The sequence below is a fragment of the Anomalospiza imberbis genome, chromosome 4 (assembly GCF_031753505.1).
Source record: "Anomalospiza imberbis isolate Cuckoo-Finch-1a 21T00152 chromosome 4, ASM3175350v1, whole genome shotgun sequence".
Classification (NCBI taxonomy): domain Eukaryota; kingdom Metazoa; phylum Chordata; class Aves; order Passeriformes; family Viduidae; genus Anomalospiza; species Anomalospiza imberbis.
In genome coordinates, this window is record NC_089684.1 from 70,199,650 (window position 1) to 70,221,643 (window position 21,994).

The 21,994-nt window shown below is 49.1% G+C and overlaps 1 protein-coding gene and 1 long non-coding RNA gene across 2 annotated transcripts in view; one reads left to right on the top strand and one right to left on the bottom strand.

Moving 5' to 3' along the window:
- Positions 1-1,829, bottom strand: part of SMOX (spermine oxidase) — a 61,702-nt gene extending 59,873 nt beyond the window's left edge. The window contains exon 1 of the mRNA XM_068189061.1: positions 1,811-1,829. The gene's annotated coding sequence lies outside the window, so the exon portion shown is untranslated. The remainder of the gene's footprint in view (positions 1-1,810) is intronic.
- The window catches only part of LOC137473238 (uncharacterized), a 121,131-nt gene that overhangs the window by 27,148 nt on the left and 71,989 nt on the right, over positions 1-21,994 (top strand). The window lies entirely within an intron of this gene.

Here is a 21,994-nt window from a genome sequence, read left to right on the forward strand (position 1 = left end):
AAACCTAAACTTTTTTTCCCCTTTATTTCCTTAGAATTCAGAAGCAAAAAAAAAAAAAAAAATACAGGTTTTGCTTGCCAAATTTTCCAGGTGCCCAAAGTCTTGTTACTGGGATGTTGAACAAACAGCCTTCAAACACGATCCCTGCCTTTGTTCTGCCAGCTGGAAACACAGGTCACTCTGCACCCAGACACCACCTCGGAGCAGAGATATTCCTCTGAGAAAAATTCTCCTTTCATCAGGCAAAGAACGCCAGAAAGGAACCTGGATTTTTTTTTTTTTTTTTTTTTTTCTTCACTGGAGCAGTTTGTTCACCAAGGAATATTTTCTGTGAGGTCTCTGTCCACGCAAGTGACTCAGCTCAGCAAACAGCACCGGTGAGTCACCGCTCCAGAGCGTGCCAGCAGTGGCTGGAGACCTGTGTGGTGCTGAGTCTGTTCCTCAGCAGGAAAGAGCCCTAATAAATGACATCAGCAGCGTGATTCAGTCAGGAGGACCACGGACTGCACGGCTCCCACTCAGATTTCCCTTCCCCAGCCAGCTTTTTATCTCCTGTGCCCCTCAGTTGTTGGCTCCCATGCAAGGACTGGCTCCTGCTGCACAACTAAGTAATCTCTGAGCTGTGCTGTTATGCAAACTCCAAAGTGACTGAAAGGAGGAAGATTTAGATGGGATATTGGGCAGGAATTGTTCCCTGTGAGGGTGGGCAGGCCCTGGCACGGGGTGCCCAGAGAAGCTGTGGCTGCCCCATCCCTGAAAGTGTCCAAGGCCAGGCTGGAGCAACGTGGGATGGTGGAAGGTGTCCCTACACATGGCCCTTGGAGATGATCTTCAAGGTCCTTTCCAACCCAAACCATTCCATGATTCTACAGTTCCATGACTGCATGGTGAATCCACTCAAACAACAGAATTCAAACCATTTCCCTGATCTTTTCATGAATACACAGTAGAAAAATAAAGTTACCAAAAGGAAATGAAGTGGACCAACCACCAAAGGTAACAGACAATCCTTCATGGAATTACTTGCTCACAGATGCACATCTCCCAGTCCACCTCCAGCTGGAAGCATCTTATGAGCTCATTGCAACAAATCAAAAAGGGAGATGAGGCAGATTTTTAGTGCAGTCTGAGAAATCGTGAGAGTGCATTAAAAAGTCATTCCTTTTCACTGCATTCAGGACACCCAGCAGCTCTCCACGTCATGACGTTTCAAGTTTGTCTGATATTTTCCAAAGAAGCAGAACAACAGTTGTCTCAAATAAAATAACCACAGCCTTACGCAACTTAACTCTTCAGAACTAAGAATGCCTGATGGATGAAGCAAGGAGCTTATGCCCAATTTTCTTCCTAAATATGAAGGACATTTCACATCTTTTTGCAATTGCCCCTGTACACCTGCTACCAACACATTGTACAAACCACAGGTCAGACCCAACATGGCAAAACACTTAATTCCTGTACTATTTTTTCCTTTTCCCATCCAGATAATAAAATGTATTTCATCAGAGTCCATGTCACAACTACATCCCAGCCTGGGGACCAGAAGATCAGAGCCCACCACAATCCTACCCAAACACCATCAGGTTTTCTTATCTCCCAGCATTTGTTATCTGCCACTCAGACACATCAGTGTTTATGCAGTTCCACAAGGCACTGGGATATACAGAAAGAAAAAACGATTTTAAAAAATCAAAACCAGGCATAGCTTTAAATTTTTTTCAGCTCGAAGACCCCTAAAAGCCAGCAGAGAATCAGCTCCCACTTGTGCATAGCTCAACCTTCAGCCCACGGTCCTGCTCATCTTTGTTACCTTTCGCTGAGTCTTGCTGCTGGTGGAGGTGGCTCAAAGCAGGTCCCTTTAAATCCTTTGTTGTGTTTGCACAAGTGGAAAACAGCTCCTGTAAAAAAAAAAAAAAAATCCCTTGCGTGTGCCAAGCCGTGTGTAGAGATTATGAATCACTAAATGGCAGCCACGTGTCAGCAAAAGTAGCAGGAAGTGTCTTGCCTTTGACCTTTATTTATTGTAGCAAGAGCACTTTGTAGCATATAGTTATAGAGATCTAATCATCCCTGCTAGCCAAGAAACCTCGGATCTGTTGCCTGCATAGTATGTTTTGGCTATTAAAATTAAATTAAAAGAAGAATATTCAGCTTATCTGGCTAACAGTTTTCAGTCGGGAGAGACTCAGAGAGAGGCCTTTCAGTTTGTTGCTCTCGTGTGTTTGGAAGGCAGAGAATTCCTTTGGAGATTCCCTGGGCTTGTAAGGGAACAGAGGGATTTGAAATCAGGGTGAGCCTGGTGGCCTTTGGCCCACCTCTCTCATTCCAACACACATCCTTATTCCACAGCACTGAGCTGTGAGGTTGGGAAGCAGGAATGTGCTGACCCCTCTCCTTGTTGCACTCAGGGAATTTGATACATGCCCTTATTTTTTACTAAAATCCCACACATCAGAAAGCATTGCTAAATTCAGACAAAGCACCTCTGGGCTGCAGTCCAGGGGAGAACCTGGAGATTGTCTTGAATTGTGCAACTTTGTAAGTGCTGTGCCTGGCTCTTCCTCAGGTGCACAAGAGAATTTTGACACCTTTCCACATTAAGGGCAACCAGGGTGCTTTTCCCACAGGAGAGGGGGGTGCAGTGGGGTCCTGAAGCGTAAAGATTCATCCCTTTGGATCCCCAGACCTTTCTGCAGACCTGCCACTGAGGTAACCCATCAAGGAGATCACAGAATCTTAGAATCACAGAGTGGCTTAAGTTGGAAGGCACCTTAAAGGCCACCTAGTTCCAACCCCCTGCCATGGGCAGGGACACCTTCCACTATCCCAGGTGGCTCCAAGCTCTGTCCAACCTGGCCTTGGACACTTCCAGGGATGGGACAGACACAATAATCCATAATAATGCCATCTCTCCATAATCATGATATCCATCACCATGTGCTGACTGTCCTGTGCCCACCACACTCTGCATTGGCAAATTCAAACCTGCCAGGAGAAGAGAGCACCAGTCTCTGCTGCTCCATGGTCTTCCTCTGCCTTCCAATGGGATCCTCTCCATGAACCCCCAGACAGAGACCAGAGTCCCTCATCTGCATTTTTTTAAATTAAAGCTCTTCTCATTACATAGAGGACTCTATTCTGCTTTCGACATAGCTCAGGGGTGCAAGAGCAGCCTGTGGCCTTCCCTCCATCACTGGGGTCTCCCTGCTTGGTCAAACCAACTCAGCAAGAAACTGAGTGTTTGGTGGTCAATGCCAGCTGGTGGCCACTCCCAGAGGTGGCACATAGCAGCAGGATCAGGCCTTTAATCATACTGTTCTCCGTGGATTCCCATTGTCCCCCTCAAATTCCTTTTGTGGCTCCTTCCTACACTTCTCCTCCCCCTGCTTTTCCTGGTTCAATATTGATTTGATCCTCACGTTCCATCCACCCCATCCAAGGGCTCCAGCTGTGACCCCACACCCCACAGCCACATTCTTGGAAAGGGTGCACACACCCTGATGTTGGGGTTGCTGCAGCAGCCACCCTTGACAACATCACCTTCCCCACGTCTACCGCTGTCACACAGGCGGTTGTGAGAGCCTCTTTGGCACCACAGCTGCCTATTTGGGTGGCTGGGGAGGAAACTCCCAAACCAGGAGTGCAAGGAGATGTTGTGTCTCCAGAAGAGCAGGGTCAGAGGGTGGCTTGGCAGCACCTGGATTTTTTCCAAGGATCCCCCTGGCTGGCAGCATGGAGCTTGCTGCTGCATTACAGAGTCTCATTACAGGATGCAGGCGGGACAAGAGGTGTTGCTCAGCCCAAACACTCCCAGCAGAGTGGACTCCATCCTCAAAGGAGATACCTGTAGGACGTGATTCCTGGAGGTTATTCCAGGCATCCTGCGTACGTGTGGACAATGCATGACTCTTGCTTTTGGTGGTGGCTGTGGCCATTTTACAATCAGGGCAGGGTCTGGATGCCAGAGCTCACAGGTTTTATCAGATGCCAGAAAACATCTCATTTCTGCGTTGATGCATTTTGTCCACCTGGGATGTTTCTAGGACAGGGGACATCGCCAGCTCACACCTTGTCATCAGGAGTGTCCAAATCTTCATCACCCTTCCTAAGCCCCACCCTTGCAGTTGCACATAAGTGGAGAAACCCAGATTTTATCAAGTCTCATACACACCAAAATCCATTGAATTTTCTAGCCTTCAGCTGAAGGGCTGACTTCTGACTTCCAGACTCCTGGAGCCTCCCTGCAATCCCTTGAGGAGCACATGAATTTTTCAGCAGGAATGTTTGTTGTTTCCACATTGTAGGCTTCTGGACAGCCAAGGCAAAAGTGCTACATTAACATGAAAAATTAACTTCTCCTCCTTTTATAAAGCAGCTGAATCTCAGAGGCTTTTGGAGGCCAATGCAGGATCTGGAGAGCAGCTTCATGGGCTCTGCTCTGCAAAGCAACATTCAGAGGGGAAAGCAAAGGGACCCAGCCTGACTTTGGGTTGGGGAGAGCTACTACAAACCCCATATAGAAGGCAAAAGGGAGATAACACTGCAAATTCCTTTTTCCAGCCATATGCACCTTCCTTGGCCCCTTCAATCTCACCCTGCAGGGACAAAAAGAGAAGTGGAGAGAGAACAATATTTTAACATGTCAAAGCTGACAATGTCTAATGATGCCATTTGGATTTGTGCCTTGTGATCCCACTCTGGTACAAGTCAACCACCAGCTTATATCTGTGGCTCTTGCCATGAAATCCAGTGGAAATTGGTCAAATGCTTCAAGGGAAGGCAAAGAACAAAGGTCACAGATGAAGGCAGTCTTCTTCCATACTTGTGCAAAGTGTGCTCACAAAAGTTATGTTTCTTTAGGAGACCAAGATAAAGCCATGTTCATGGCAGAAATCCATGGAAACAAGCTCAGTGGGGACAGGGGAGCCAGGGCAGGAGACAGAGGCTTTATCCAAGAGTGACAGGTTATTCAAGTCTGGGATGAGGTTACACCCAAGGGATGGGATGGACAGCATAATGCTGTCATGTTTCTTAATACCACACAGAGCCTGTCAGGATGCTTTGGAATTTTCCAGGCAAATAATAATTTTTTTTTTTTTCCCATCAGCATGTGCAGATTTGTGGAATGCTGGGCATTTCACAGAAAACACATTGCATTTGTTGAATTTCTGACACAGCACAGCCAGGGACATGTTACCACTGGACAGGACAAATTTCTGTCAGGAAGCTGACTGCCAGTTCATGGGATGGTGTGAGGAGCTCCTCACAAACCAATTCCTCCATACTCCCAGAGAGCCAGGCTCATTGATTTGCAGTCAGGATCCCAGGCTGATGACTTGATGAGCTCAAGACTTCTCCAAAAGTCTCTCCTGCAGCTTCTGGTCAAATAATGATATAATCTTGGCAGTTCATGGCCCTGGAGCACCTACAAACTCATCCCAATTCACATTATCCCTAAGTTGTTGGACTGTGCTGTAGGGAGCTTCCCTGCCCCATCAGTCAGGTAACCCAATGTCCAAAACAGACTTTGCACTGGTTGAAGTCATTGCTCCTTCTTTTACTCTTAAAAATCCCTGCCCTGCCCCTATTCCCACCGCTCCCATCACAAGACAGCACACAGAAACCCCCAAACCAATCAGGCCAGGCCAGTCTATTACCCTGGTCCAGCCTCTTTTTGCAAACAAGGTCCTTACAGCCACCTGTCCATATGTCCAGCCACATTTCCTGCCTGTAGCTACTTTCTCCAAGGCTCAGACCTTCCCATTTCACTGTGTAAAACAAGGCCATGGACTTTTTCCACTACAAAAGGTCAAGCAGGTCCTTCACACCTTTTGAACCAGCTACAAATGATCTCATTAACCAGGAGTATGGTCACACTGCCAGTCACCCTCCCCAGGAAGCAGTTCCTGGTTAAATGTTTTGGGTTCTTGCCTGGAATAGATTAACCATGTCCACTCTGAACTGGGATTGCTGCATGTCTTTTCTGGGTCACCTGCTCTTTTTGTGTGCAAAATGAAATTACTGTTATTCCTTCAGCTCAAAGACCTTGTGAGGGCTGTCCTCAACCACCCCCAGAGTGGTGTCCAGGGTGTGTGCAGAGTGCCCTTGGACAAAACCTTGGGCATATGGGCATGGCAGATGGTGCAGGAATGCTGGGGTGGTGCTGGAGAGCCCGGGAGGTTGGCAAGAGCCAGGCTTCAACTCGAATGCTTTAAGCCAAGATGCCCTAATGAGGAAGGAATGGAATGAAGCCACAGGCTGTGTGCAGCCCCTCAGCCCCAGCATGAGCCCAGAGCTGACAAACATGTGCCAGGACACGTCCCCATGATCAGGGATTGTGTCAGTGCCCATTACAAGCTGCAGCTCACAGCTGTCACCACGCCCAGTGGGTTGCTAGTCTCAGTCCAGGGATCGGTTCCCGACCCCAGGACAGATCCAGTGGCTACATCCACTGCTGGGAGCTCAGCCCCCACTCAGCCTGGCTGTCCCAGAGGTCCTGGCAATGCCCATGTGAGGCACAGATGTGCTCTGCAGGGCACCTACACTCCCTTCCTTGTGCTGTCACCATGTGGAGCATCACCACAGAATCACAGGATCATTTAAGTTGGAAAAATCCTTTAAGATTGAGTCCAACTCTTAACCCAGCACTGCCAGGGCCAGCACTAACCCACGTCCCAGCGGCCTCACCGACATGTTTTTGAGCACTCCCAGGAAAGCCACCACTTTCCTGGGAAGCCTGTTTCAATGACTGGCCACTCTTGCAGTGAAGAAATTTTCACTAGGATCCAGAGATATTTACCCTTCTGGAAGGAAAATCTTTCCCTCCCACCATTGCCTTCCCACCCAAATCACACATTTACCTTTCTCTTCAAGCTGGAAAGCCTGTGTTACTCAAGGTCAGGCTGTTCAAACCCCAGCTGCAGCTTTGGTCTTGCTGTTTTGTCGAGGAGACAGTTTCAGCATGTACAGCACTTCCTCTTCTGGGACATTTAAGGACTGAGGCTGTGACCTTTGGCTGCTGTTTGGGTTCAGCAGCAGAGGCAGCAGTCCCAGGGGTGAGTGGGTTGAAAGATAAAAGTCCTCTTCCTCCCCTTCCATCTCTTTAGGGACAAACTCAGACCAAAGCAAGCAGCCAGCCAGAGGTGGGACACACACCTGGGACACTGCAGAGAGCTTCTCAACAGAGACCACAGCGGGAGCAGGGAGTTGATTCTTCAGTGTCTCAAGCACAGGAATAAATCTCAGCCCATCCTCTGAGACTGGGCAACATTTAGATTCCATTCCTGACTTTCATATGGCCAGAAGTATGGCCCCATCCCTGGAAGTGCTCAAAGCCAGGTTGGATGAGGCTTGGAGCAACCTGGTCTAGCAGAAGGTGTCCCTGCCCATGGCAAGGGGTGAAACTGGATTGTCTTTAAGGTCCCTCCAACCCAAACCATTTTGGGATCAAAGTAATGGAAATTAATCCTGATGGAAAGTCTTTGCATGTAAATATTAAATAGCGCTTACCAAGTACCTTTTTTACTCAAGCTTTTATGTATATTCCTCTGTAGCTGAAGCCTTTCTGCTGCCTTATAAAGCAGGAGTTATTCAGTTTACATCACAGTAGGATAAGCCCAAAGGAAAAGGCTGAGGAGGTCGGGAGCCTCATGTTTGGAGTGACTTTGTCTGGTTAAATCAGTAGCTGAGGAGGCTCCCCAGGAAGAACCAGGATGCACAACCTGACAGACTCATCCCTTTCCTAAGGCAGAGCCCAGCACGGACTCTGCCTTAGGAGCAGGCACATAATGTGGGGCTGTCTCTAGGAGGATTTTCCTGGCAGGTATCATAGAGGAAGATTATGTCCCTTTGCCCAGAAACATTTACAAAGCTGCTGATGAAAATGGAAGTGACTGCAGAAGGTCAAACTGTACCATCTGCCTTGGCAGGGCCTGGCAGGACTCGGGGTGCTGCGGTCTGGCTTCTGGCTAAGGTGTGAAAACAAATCCTTCTCTGGGCTTTTGAAAGAAAACAAGAGGAAATCACCATCTTGAGAGGCATGACCATCCTTCAGCTCCACCTCAGTTCAGCCAAATTTGTGAGGAATCAATGTTCTTGCAACCCTGTGCACACACACCCTATCACACACCGACATCTGCGTCATCCAAAGGGTCTGGGTCTCATTTAGGCACCAAAGCAGAGCAGATTTGGAGCACAGTGTGTAGCAAAGGTCAGAACTACAAACCATGACAGCCTTTGGACCACAATTTCAGAATTCAGAGTGCCTCCTGCCCTACACAAACCTCTCTTTTCAATCTGGTGACTTGGTTTGATCCAAAACTAAAATGTGGCCTCAGAGAGGAAGCGGATTTTTTTCAGGCATTCAGCCTAAGATGTCCCGCCTGAGCATGGACTGAGCAGCACACCTAAACTGGGATGGACTAGAGGGATGCTTTCACTTGCTATAAGAAAATTCATTAAACCAATCTCAGGTGATTCCTTAGTGACACTTGGCAGAACATATTGTACAAATTGAAGAGAAGAAAAGTCAAGGTCTCATCAGGGTGAAGAATCCTGGACTCCTGAGCCCTCAGTTCATGGTGGCCACATCCTGATAAAGCAGAAGAACCTCCAGAGTGTTTTATGATGCCAGGTGAAATGGGTCTGGGACACACAGAAACTCACAGCTTGGCACACTGGGTCACCTCTCCTTCTACAAAGGTTTCTGATATCTCAACTTCAAAAAGAACATGCAGTAATAGATTGTAAGTAAATACATAATTTGCTGCAGTGTGCAGCTACTCAAAATTTCCATCTGTTATGAAAATGGCCTATGAACCTCACACCTCTGAATCCCAATAAGGTCCTTTAGCTCTGAACAGGCTGATTGCTGGATTTGCAGCTCCCACACCAGCCCTGCCACAAAGGGTAATGGGTTGGGAGCTTGCAGGCATTTCTGATCTGAGCAGCACAGAGAGTTTTGGGCAGAAATGCTTCCTTTTAGTTCTTGGGAAGGTAAACATGAAGTAGACTGCTGAATCAAAATGGTTTTTTGTCAGCCTAAGGGACAGAAGGACCTGAAGCTGGGGCGTCCCAGTGGAATAGTTGGGATGTAAGAAATGCCACCTTCAGCTCTGCTCAGTTGTGCCTTCACTGATGATGCCCAGAGGCATCAGAGAGATTCAGGTTCCCAATGCAATGATGGACACCAAACACTGTACAAAACTCTTCCTGACCTCCAAATTTCAGCCTGTGTTTTGTGCCTTCACCTCCAGCCTTCAGACTCTCCAGCTGCAAATCTGCAAGGCTGTCACAGGATTACTAAATCTGTGTTCCAACCTGGGGACAAAGTCACCTCTCACATTTGGCTCTGAACAGGGCAGGGAGTTGTCAGCAAGATGCACATTTTGGCTTGTACCAGCCCTGCTGCAAGTGCCCTTCTTGGCCCTGTGGAGGGAAGCCAGATGGGGAAGCTGATGTGAATTTGCAGCAGCAGCAAGGCCAAGAATCAGAGCTGCCAAAAAAGCCAGTGCTGGCATTGTGACTTCCCCCTTGCCTTGTGATCCATGGGAAATGGGAGCACCAGGCTCTACATGGGGATACTCAGCAGCCTGGAGCTTCACAGGCACAGGACCCTCTTTCTTTGCTCAAAAGGTCACCCTCTGGGAACGTGCTGTGTCTCTAAATGTCACCGAGTCAAGCTGCACTAGCAAGGACCACAGACAGCACCCAGCACAGGGCAGGGCCCAGCATGCTTTGGTCACCTCCTGAAATTAGGGTGGTGATTTCCATCCCTGCTGATTCCTCTGTATTCGCCCTGAGAGGCCAGTTTTACAAGGAAATTAAAACCTGCCTCAAGCCCCTGTTCTTCTTGACCAATGCACAGGTCCGGTTTCAAGGCACATGGAGCCAGAGGTCACAAAACCAGCACCCCTGATGATGGCATTGTGCAAACGCCAATGTGCCTGGAGTCTGAGGCATCCCAGCACGGAGTCTTTGCAGAAAAACCTGCCGAAAGTATTGCTGCTTCCTCTTTCCCCACCCACAAAATCACCACATGGATGGTGTTGATGTTTAGACATTTTTCAGGTGGATCGACTCCCATAATTGCATCTCTGTACGGTCAATAAATAGAGGGGAGATGGCAGGGATAAAAATGGGGATGGGCTTTGGGAAGGGGGAGCATATTTGTGTTTTAATAGTACTGAGGAATGTTATTCAAACCCAAAACACAGCACTGCACCAGTTACTAAGGAGGAAATTAACTCTATCCCAGTTGAAACCAAGGCATGAGGCACTCAGGCTAAGCAGACACAAGGACAGGGAAGTGCCTTCAGATCCCAAAGATCCTGCATGATCTGATCAATGCTGCTGGTCCACACAAGGCTGGGGAAAAGGCAGTAAAAGCTTCTCTGATGTGCCTTGGCTAGGAAACAAATGTTTGCTTAAAATGGCAAATGGAGAAATATGTAGAATTAGCAAACTTTACTCTAAGCCTTTCTTAGAGATTACTTGAGGTTACTACTATGAATTAGGATCAGGTAAATGAAGAAATGTTCCTCAAAGCCATCTTTGTTGCAGGTGACCAAACTCCAGTAGAGGTGCAGTTACACAGGGATGGCTCCCATTGAATCCAGGGTCCCACTGTAAAGGATCCACAGCTGATCTGCAAGATGCAGCTTGAACAAGCACCTTGACTTGGTATCAGGATGTTTGGAGAGCATGGGGAGCATGGAATGTTAAGGATACAAACAGTTTCCAAGCCATTTTATGATCCCTGTGGACGTGACTGAAACCCCTACCTCTGAAAAACCTAATTTAGCTTAGCATTATGTCCATGAGAAGACAGGAAAAACTCCCACAACAAGCCGGTAAAACTCCTGCAGCATCCTCACATGTCCTGGCACCTAAAAAATAAATGGGGGACCCTAATCTACCACCAGGTAGGCACAAAAATGTGGGACCTGCAGAACAGCCATCAAGTTCCATTCACCCCAGTGACTTGTGTATCTAGAGAAGAGTGTCACAGTGCAGCAAATAATTCAAGACAATTCCCCAAAATATCCAGTCAGCTTCTAATTTGTGGGTTCCTGTGCCATAGAGGTCGATTTCATATTTGATTACCCACAATGATTTTTTTTTTCTTCCATCAATTTATCTCGTTGCTTCATGAACCCCCATCGATTTTCAACATCCACAACATCCTGTTGCAAGGAGTTCCACAGCCTAATTACACACTGGGGGAAGAGCCACCTCCTCTTGTTTGTTTTGGATTTACAATTTCTGGTTTCATCTGATGTCCTGTAATTCTTGCAGAGATAGAGACAGGGAACATTTTCTTCCTGTCCACCCTTCCCACACCACCCAGTGATTTATATTGTGATTTATCTGTCACAATCCTTCTGACACATCTCCCTCCCAGCCTGATGAGCTTTGAGCATCTTGGTTTCCTGGGTCTTTTCCAGGTTCCCTTTGTGTTCTCCTACCTTTTGAGGCCTGGGAACCATTTTTCAGATGCTCTCTCAAAGGGAGCATGAGAACTTGAAGTCTCTTTCCATGAAGGTCTGCTTATCCTTTGCAGGCTCAAAACAAAGGTGTTGCCCAACATGGGAGCATGGAATTATAGAATCATGGAATGGTTTGTGTTGGAAGGGACCTTAAAAAAGAGTTCCACCCCCTAAAATGAACAGGGACACCTTCCACTATCCCAGGTTGCTCCAAGCCCTGTCCAACCTGGCCTTGGACACTTCCAGGGATGGGGCAGCCACAGCTTCTCAGGGCAGCCTGTGCAGGGCCTCACCATCCACATAGGAAATATTATTTCCCTAATATCTGATCTAAATCAGTTTAAAACCTCTCTCCCTTTCCTATCAGGATCTACTGTATTAAAAGTCCCTCTCCCTCTTTTACATAATCACCCTTTAGGCCCTGGAAGGTGCTGGAAAGGTCTCCCTGGAGCTTTCTCTTCTCCAGGCTGAACAACCCCAGCTCTCCCAGTCTGGAACATGGAAGCCCATCAGGCCAAAGCAGCTCTACCAGCTCTGGTGACACATTTCTTCCTGCTGCCTTCAGGACTTTGGATTCAGCACACAGCACTAGCAAATGATCTTGGAAAGCTGCATTTTCCAAAGCCTCTCCAGCCCCCGCCCTGCCGAGGAAGCGACGTCTCCATGGCACAGAGCAGGACAGGGCAGACCCCATGCATTTCACTGGGCAAACACTCGTGTCTGCATGATGTTTGCAAAGTCAAACCAGCCCTGGGGGGACAGGAACCAGCCCCGGAGGGACAGGAGCCAGCCCTGGAGGGACAGGTTGGTTTTACAAACATGGACACACCAGGAACCTTTAACAGCCAAGGCAGGAGGCACCTTGATCTCAATCCACAGCATGGGAAGTTTAAGAGAGCTTGTCGAGTATTTTCTGCCCCAGTCACAGAAATCACAAACTTGCAGAGCTGGTGTGAGATCATTTCACCCCTCTCCCAGCTTCTCTGTTAAAATCAGAGTATCTAGAGAGTGTTTCAGCACTGCGGGGTGCTCAGGTGCACAAACACAACCAGCCCTTCCCATGACTGCAGAAAAGCCTTTAAGAGGCTCAAACTGAGCTACAAAATCACCAGCAGAACCTGTGTGAGGCCAGCTGGTGCTGGCTGGCAATAACAGCCTGGGCGCCACGCAAATATCCGCCTGTCTCCCAGCACCTTCATGTCCTTTCGGGCAGCATCCCACACCTTGGCCTGTCGGGAGCTGGACTTCATTGATCCTTGTGGGTCCCTTCCAACATGGAACAGTCTATGATTCTCTATTCTATGATTTGACTGCCTGGGACACCCCAGGAAACAAAACTTACTGCTGTTGATAGCTCCACTGAAAGAGATGTCTGGATTAAATTCACTTTGTCATTCCAGGCTCAATCAAATTCCTGTTCATTCAAAACCCCACAAGTCCATGACCCAACTACATATGGTCAGAGACCATCAGCAGACACCAATATGAATAAAACCAATATAAAGAAGTAAAAGAGACAACGCTGGGTCTTCCCAAACCTTCCATTTTGTTGCCATCCCAGTACTGTAGTGCTTTAAGAAGATACTTAAGAAGAAAAAGGATGGTTAAAATAAATTCTCCCCACCTGGGCTGCAAGAAGGCTGCAGACAGCATGGGCTGAACAGAAATTGGGATCAGCCATTCTGTAGGGAAAGGCAGTGGCCAGCCACAGAGAATCCATGTAGTGAGGAAGGTTCCAGATGCCATGGGCTGTGGGTGTGCAGAGGGGTGGGATGGACACAGCACAGCAAACACCGTCAGGGTTTGGACACAGCAGGATTTCAGGGGCTGGGATAAGACCTCTGTAAGCAGGAGGGGACAAATTCCCTGTGTCAGCAGCCCCAGTGGTGTCCTCAGGCTTCAAGAAAGCACAAGATGAACAAATTAACTATGCTGGGCACAACCCAAAATCTGTGAGGTCTTGTCAGACACGAGCCAAGGCTTTAGTGAAGACATGAGCTGGGTCTTGGCAAGGTGTGTGCACAGAAGTGGCAACCAGGGAGGAAATCAGAGCCAAGGGAGAGTTGTTTCAGATGGGAAAGATTAAATTGTGTTTGGGCTGCAAGGAGCAGAACCAGAAGCCAGTGGAAGGGTTAGCAAAAAGAGAGCCAAAGCAAGAGGGAGCATCAGGTGACAGAGCGAGGAGGATGGTGGGGACAGTTCTGAGGCAGGAAAGGGCTGTTGGAGAGAAAGGAAGAAATGTGCTCGTTTGCCAAAGTCTCCTTGGAACAGAGATCTCCTGTTGAGAGCCAAAACAGGGGGAGGATGAATGAGGAAATCAGCTCCATCACGAGATATCCCACAGCAGGAGAGCAGAGGAGGGGAAGTGGAGGCTGGAAAGTGGCCAGGGCTGGTGGGATGGCCTGGGGGACCTGCGGAGAGCCAGGCACTGAGGAGAGAAGTTATTTATTTTGTCCCTTTTCAGCAATGGCCTTAGCCTATGGCCACCTCCAGCCACGGGACAATGTCCTTCAGGGTATGCAATGTGTTCACAGGCAGCAGCACAAGTCCCACCTAGAGCCCTGCAATAACGGAGGGGTGGAGGCTCGTTACATTCCCTGACAGCATCGTGGCTTTCAAGCAATAACCCAGAAGGCAGAGTTTGCATTGGACTGGGTGTGAAGTCAGGTTGCGATGCAAGCAGATGAAAACTGGAGCTTAGAAAACTGGCATTTCAGCTCCGAGCTGGTGGAAATGTCACCGTGGTGCCCCTGCCTTGAGAAGTTCAGGAGACTCATGGCCCTGCTTAGACAACCACCCAATTCTCACACCTCTCTTCTTCCTCCCCAGATATCCAGACACCTCTTCACCTCCTCTGACACATGATAAAAAAAGCACTTGCCTGTCCATCAGCCATCGGGGTGTACACAGCCTCGCTCAGATCAGAAATGTGGTACCTGGGCAGGTCCACACCCAAAGCCAGAAGCCAGCTCATCCTGATGAGGGTCCCGATGCATGGAGCTGCCCCAGGAAGTCACTGTCCCCAAGGGCAGTGCTGTCTATGGCATGGCCACCCTCTAGTGGCCACCACTCCTTCCCAGGGACATCTCCTACGTGAACATCCATGGCTTATTCCTCCGTGATAAGGGGTTGACTCAGGAGCACAAAGAAACCTCTGTGGAAAATCTTGCTCCCTCCTGCCATTTGCAGCAGCTCAGTGCAAGAGTTCACCGACTGGGTGTTCAAAATGTTTTGGAATATTGGATGCTGAGAATTTTAGACTTTCTGTGCTGAAAGGCACAGACCCACAAGAGAGCACTGCATTTGACCTGAGGTTGTGGAGAAGACTTTAAATATTGATTGATAGCACTGGGATTACTGGGTATGTAGTTGGTTAGAAGTGTGTAACATCACAGGGTGGAAAACTTAGAGTTTAGGTTTTTAGAATATAGTAATGGAATTGAAGCAAGATGGAGGTTTTAGGGTGGAGGCAAGTTGTTCTTTTTCACCTTCTTCTTCCTTTTTCTTCATGGGTTTGGGTGGTATCTTGCAATTGGGCAGAAAAGTCCGCATTGCAGGTCTTGAGGGATCAGTTATTGGGTTAAAAGGGAAAATAATCTAGGTGTCATTTCTTAATTGGGTAGTTTAGTTTTAGTTCAGCCTTAAAACACCTTGAAACTGTACATCTGGGGCCATTTTTGTGCTGTTTTTCCTACACGCAGAGTCTGGTGCAGACGGCGTGCTGAAGTTTTGATAAGGTAACAATAAACAGAAGCTGAAGACTGAAAGAAGACCTGTCTGTCTCTCGTTCCTGACACAGAACTGCTCCAGGAGGGCTTCCCCCATCAGAGGAGCCCCCAGGGAGAAGCCCAATTTGGGGCCAGCGAAGCCATAAAAGTGTAGGAAAAAAATACAAAACTTGAGGTTCCCACAGCGATCCCATGAGTTTGTCCTGATTTGTGGTCCAGCAGAACATTTGCCGTTGTCAGCACATGGCACCAGTACCACAAAGAGACCAGGCAGAGATCAAATGCTTTTAGTAGGGAAAAAACCCACTCAGTTTGTGTGGGTGCACTTTCTTTCCTGTTTTGGGGGCTTTTTTTTAATGGAATATTCTGATCCTCAAAACGTTTCTGTGGAATCCATCTGTGGATTTGTGGAATCCAGTGACATCAATCTGTTGACTGCCCCCTCCCTGGAAGTGTTCAGGGCCAGGTTGGACAGGGCATGGAGCAACTTGAGCTAGGGGTAGGTGATGGTCTTTAAGGTCCTTTCCAGCCCAAACTATTCCATGATTTTTGCCTGTTCTCCTGGAGAACTCCATATAGATCAACCCACCCACACCTATACAGCCACCTGTCGAATTAGGTGGGCATGAACACCCAGGGGAGAGTTTGCTGAGCTGGAAGGCACAATGCAGCTCCTCAGGGATGAGCTCTCATATCCTGCACTCCCTCAAGATGATGAAACATTGCACCACTGAGAACAACATTCCTCTCCCACTATGAGGGCAGCTTGGGCACCCCATGGAACCAGGGCTTGGTTTCCTCTTAACTTTGGTGTCCACTTAACAGCTTCCCCCCACGATGTGTGTTGGCCCCCAGGATAATGTGAAGGTTGCCTAGTGGGGTGCTGGGCTGGGACCAAAACTAAAGCTGTACCAAATCAACCAGGGAAAGGAGTGCAGATGTTTTCAGACAAAATACCCTGTGGAAAACATGGAAAACAAACACACGCTGCTCCTGTGTGAGCGGGCAAAGCAGAGCAGGAATCAAACTCGAAGGCAAAAAGGAAGTCAGCAGCCATGAGGTGATGAGGAACTCAGGTGCCTTGCATCACTCAGGATCAAGTGGAGCCCTGTGGGGTTGATTCCTCCCTCACCAGCAGCATCAGCAGCCAGGAGTCACTGCAGACAGCGAGGAGAGTTTTTGGAGCCCCACTCCAAACTGTGACAGAGGAGGAGGAGGAGTGACACGGGGCAGTGTGCACAATGACAGTGAAGTCCTCTGCAGCCATCCCCAAAGGATTTCCCACTGGGAAGAGCACTTCCAAGCCAGGTGGATGATGTATGGCATGCCTGTCAACCATCAGGCTCATTCTAACAGCTGGTGGAGGAATAATCTCTGGGATTTCCTGGAATTTAAAGTGTTTGTCCCTTCAGCTTCATGTGATCACCTCTAATTATTGAGCTTTATGAGGTAGAGTCCTCATCCACACTCTTCAGACTATCCATGAGTTTCCAAACTGCTCATGTGTCCTCCCACAGCCATCTTTCACAGACAAGAAGCATTTACCTGGCTATTCCTCATGGGAATATAACTCCCTGCTTCCACCTTCCTCACTGTCCTTCTCCAGACTTTTCCCAGCTCCAACTCCTCCGGCACACAACGCCAATCCATGGCACAGCAAAGGCTGTTCTGATGCTTCCCCTGTGTTCTTAATTCCAGCGTAGGATTTCCTGGCACCTCATCCGTGCTGGAGACAGCTTCACCCGAGAGTGACCCCATCTGAGCAGGAAAGGCCTGGAGAAAGGGGCTCAGCAGCAGGGCATGTGCCTCGGATGGGGATGGGGATCCTCGCTCCTGCCCCCATAACCTGCACAGGAAGGAGCCAGTGAGCACAGACACATCTCTGTCACAGCTAAACAAGCCTCCAGCAAGATCTCTGGATGTAAGTTGGGGGCTTGGAGGGTTCTGGCAGTGCAGGAGAGGGCAGGGAGGCATTTGGGCTCTCACAGAGCTCTCAAGGACATGCGTGTGACCCCCAGTGCTCTCCCTGCCCCACGAGGTGGGAGCATCCAGTGGGAAGAGCCGGCCGGCTTGTCCGAGAGGAGCGGAAAAGCAGGAGAGGTCAATTCCTGTGTTGTTCTTCCTCGGGAAAAGCCCTCTGGATATCCTCTAGCTCTGTGCTGACGTTGTTGGGCCTCTGCCTTCTGCAGGCTCTGTCCCCTTGTCCATGAAGGGTCCTGGATGGTAACACCAGAGCTCAATCCCGAGAGGAGGACAGGGGCTGGCACTGCCCATGGCAGGGGATCACTCAGGACTGGTCAGCATGGACTGGTCACCCTGCACTTCTCCACGGTGCTGTAACTGGGACCAGCACAACCACAGCCCATCTGGGCCCTGCCCTCCCTCTCCCAACAGGGCCACAGGGACAGGTTTGTCCCCAAGCTGACATGGGCTGTTTGTGCCTTCCATCCCCCTACCAGGTGTTTTCTGCTGCTCTTTCCTGCTCAGATCCCTTTTCCTCCCCACAGGGCTGAGCTGATGAGGCTGATCTGGAATCACTTATTGCTTAGCAACGTTTATTATCCTTATTATCCCTGACAAGCGTACTCCAGTACTCCAGCTGCCAAAGGGAACCAGAATGAAACAAGCCTCGCCCAACATTTTAAGTGAATTTTCACTTCTTGCTGCCCTCTGTGCATGCAGACATCACAAGGGCACACGGTGCTGCTCATCTTTCTCCTCCATCGCTGTCCAAAGACCTCTACCAGGACAGGTATTGGCATCTACTGGGATGACAGAGGTTTCCAAGGGGATGCATCTTGTAATGAGCTGAAGATCACCTACAAGGCAATGGCAGTAGGGATGGGTCACCTGCACTATGACAGGTAAGAAAAGCCTCTTGAGATGTGTCAGCAGCCCCATGAAACGCTTCCACTCTCTCAGGGCTTGGAGTGAGCAAAGTCCTTTGGAATCAGCAGGAATGAGATTCACAGGTGAAAACCTCATTACCTGGAATCTAGAGGCAGGACTCAGCTACCTAAATATCAGCATCCACTTCCATCCATTGAGCTTTGGCCCAAGAGTGCTCTGGGATCTAGGATGCCAATTCAGCAGGTTTCTAAAAATGCCAGCTCTCCTTCCAAAACAATGAGCTTCGCCCACAAAGGAGAGGAACCATGATTGCTCTGTTATCCAGCAGCTGCAGCAAACAAAAGCTGTGCCAGAGCCCATTCCAGCAAGGAGGCACAGAGGAGAAAACTGCCCCAAGAAAATGCAAGGAATTTCCTGGCCTGAGCAGCCCTCCTAGCATGATCCACTCTCACAAGCTGGAAATTGAAATCCTTGTGTTGTTAGCTAAGATGGGATTTAAAATCCCATGTAAGCAGCACTGGCACCAGTGGTGTAAGGTGGTGATGCCTGGCAGAAGAAGGGATCAAATGAAAAGGCATTTACAGGGCAGGAGGGGCTTTCTGAGGGAATTTCCTTGGGATGAGCCAGGACAATGGAGAAGTGAAGATACCTGGAGCTTGTTTTGTAGTAGAAAACAGAGCAGAATCCTCAGTGCTGGGAGAAGTAGCACTGTGGATGATTCCATCCCTACATGTCAACACACCTCTGAGAAGATGACAGGTTTTCAGGAAGGCAAAAGGAGTGTTGTAACCCCTGTTTCGTAACAAAAGGGAAAGCACAGAGACTCCAGGGACAAGAAAAAGGCGGAGCGCAGGATGACAACCTGATACTTTCTCCTTGACCCAGCCATGAGGACAAGCTGTGTCCTCCTTGGGCTAAAAATCAAAGCATCCAGGAAAGGTTTCTGGAGCTGCATGCAGGAATTCCTGAAGTAGGCCACAAAACATGGAGATGGGCCAAAATCTTCTCCTTCTGAGCAGAATAGAAAACACAGGCAATGCATAAAATCCCATTTCTTTTTCTGCCATGGCCCCAGGTGATCCAGGGGACAACACTCCATAGCTTCTTCCCTGGGGGGAACTCAGGCAGCACAACTTCCCCAGGGGAAGCAGGGGAGCTGAAAACCTCACCTGGTTTTTTAACGCATCAGCACTAGCACTCAGCATTAGGCTGAGCCTAATTTCAGGGTTTCCTCCACTAGATCAGTTCATGAAATGTGCAGCAGCCCAGTGAGGCGGCAATTGAGGCTGAAAGGAAACTGAGGCACAGCCAAGCTGTGCATCCCAAGGAGAGGATCCCAGTGCCATGCCTTCCTCCCAGGAAGCTGTGCTCCCTGGCAGATGAAGCCAGAACATACAGCAGTGGGCAGCTTCCAAAGAGCTGGGCTCTGGAGCTGCTTTGGCCAAGCCCCCAGCCAATGTTTGATGGTTCAGGTGAAAGGTTTCAGTGCTGGCCCCGCTCCTGCTGGAACAGAACCAAGGATGAGCAGCTTGGCTTCGTCTGGCAAACTGAGCCAAAGCCCTTATAGCAATGACAGGAGGAAACCAAGCGACCTCCAGAATGTCCTCCCAACCACTTCTCCCCACTTTCCACAGCAAGAAACGGGATGAGAGTGCTGGGATGCACCCTGATTAGCCTGCTCTGGAAAATGCTTTGCTGCGCTGCTGACATTTCCTGCCCACCTACAGCTAGTGGCCTCAGTGTTTGTGCTCTTGGCACAGCCCAAGGAACCCGGGAGCTGAGGGAACATTCAGAGGGCTCAAATAAGTAGCAGCCCTGTGTTTGGGCTGAATAGCAAAAGGAGCTTGTGTGGGTTCCCTTTTCAAAGCCAGCTGAGAAAAGGTTTTGTTGCGAATCCGAGGCCAGAAGCATCAAAGAGCCTTGAATACTGGTCTCTGTGCTTGTTTGTGCCTGCTTCATTTCATTGTTTACTCTTTAGCTGCTCAGAGGGCTGAAGCAGCTAGAGTTTTTGCAGAGAGGGCTCCTGTTGGTCCTGGCCAGGCCTGTCATTCAGCTTGGAGCCCAAGGAACCCCCTCCAGGACCCAAGCACCTTCCCATGCAGGACATCATGGCTGTGGGAATGGCCCCATGATGCAGCTGCTGTTCTGGCCAGATCTGGTCTTGGCAGGGTGCTGAGAAGGTCCTCTTGCACTCAAAGGGTTTTTTCCAGCCCAAACACAGCAAGAGGAAGAGAGGCAGAGACTGAGTGTGGGTGGAGTTGTAACCACTGGAGATTTTCCCCTTGTCCAGGACCTCTGCCCTCAGAGCATCGCATCATCCCACAGCTTCTGTGTCCTCTTCAATTCCCCCAAGCATCTCAGCAGCCGTGGAGGGAAAGAAACACTCCCTCCCAGCTAGCCCTGACCTTAATCTGACACCTCATCAACTCATCCTTGGACCTGCTGCCGTTTCCCACAGATCACAGCTCTCCAGGCCTGACGGCTCTGCCTTGGAAGGAAGACACAGCACATGGCCTGGGAACACTGTCATGCCATCAAAACTCATCTCCCTGGTGGACCAGCACCAGGGGAAGCCATGGATGCAGTGGCCTGGCGCTGACTCTGCCAGACATCCCCCGGTGTCTTCTGAGTGCATCCATGGCCACCACTCAGTGGCACAAGGCACACAAAAAATGGGGACAACCCTCAACCACGCACAGCCTTCTACAGCCTTGAGGCTCAGTGGTGACCTCCTGGCTTGGAGCTCCCTGGTGACCAGTGACAGGACCCAAGGAACGGCTGGAGATGTGTCAGGGAAGGGTTAGGGGGATATTAGGAAAAGATTCTCCACTCAGAGGGCGAGTGGGCACTGAATAAGCTCCCCAGGGAATGGACACAGCCTCAAACCTGACAGAGTTAAAAATAATTTGGACAGCCCTCTCAGGAACAGGGGGGGATTGCTGGGATTCATCTGCTCAGGACCAGGAGTTGGACTCAATGATCCTTATGGGTTCCTTCCAGCTCAGGAAATTCCACGATCCCATGATTCCAGCCACGGTCCCGGTGGAGAGTGTGTGGTTTTGGCTGAGCCCCTCTGCTCCAGTTCTTGGCACATGTGCTCCAGACCATCCTTTCCTCCTTTCCGCCAGAAACCAGCTAGGAAAGCACCTTCATTTCTGCAGTAAAGCTCATCAGGTGCTTAGAAACACAGATAATGACTTATTCGAGCTAAGCTACAAAGAAGGGCACTCCAGGAAGGTTTTTGGTGATGCTGATTGATGGTCTCGTCTTGATTTACTGATGGAGAAGCATAAAGGAAGGGAAGGGATGGAGTGGAAGATGATAAGGATAAATATTACTTTATGAGTATTAATATTTAGTAGCCAGAGCCTCAGTCCTTGAATAGTCTTTGAATTTAGATATGAAGTTCTTGAAAGGGCTTGGAGGGATTTTTGTGCCTCATATTCTCATAGGTGTCAATTAATTAGATGAGCCAGCCTGAGGTGAAGCAGGATAACCAAAACCAGTCTGTATGAAGAAAAATAATTATTCATGAATAATTCAGAAGGAACACAGAAACCCTAATTAAGGCCAAACCTCACAGAGGGAAATGTGGATCTAATGTTTGAGGTTGTTTTTTTTTGGTTTTTTTTTTCCCACTGAATTTGAAGTTTGAGTTCAACTTTGGAGCTGCAAAGACATGAGTTTTGGCTGCTGGGTATCCTCCCTCAGTGCCACGTGCCTGTGTTGCATGTGCTGTGTTTATCATCCCCCCGAGGCTGTCACTGCACCACAGTGCATCAGATGTCTCCAGGGACATTATCCTTCCAGGAAACCCGACCTCAGCCAGGCCAGGCTCCAGCAAGGGAACATCCTGGCCCTCGCTCCGCAGTCACCCCGGGTGACATTGGGATAACCCCGTCCCTTTCCAGGGAGTGCATCCTGCTCTGC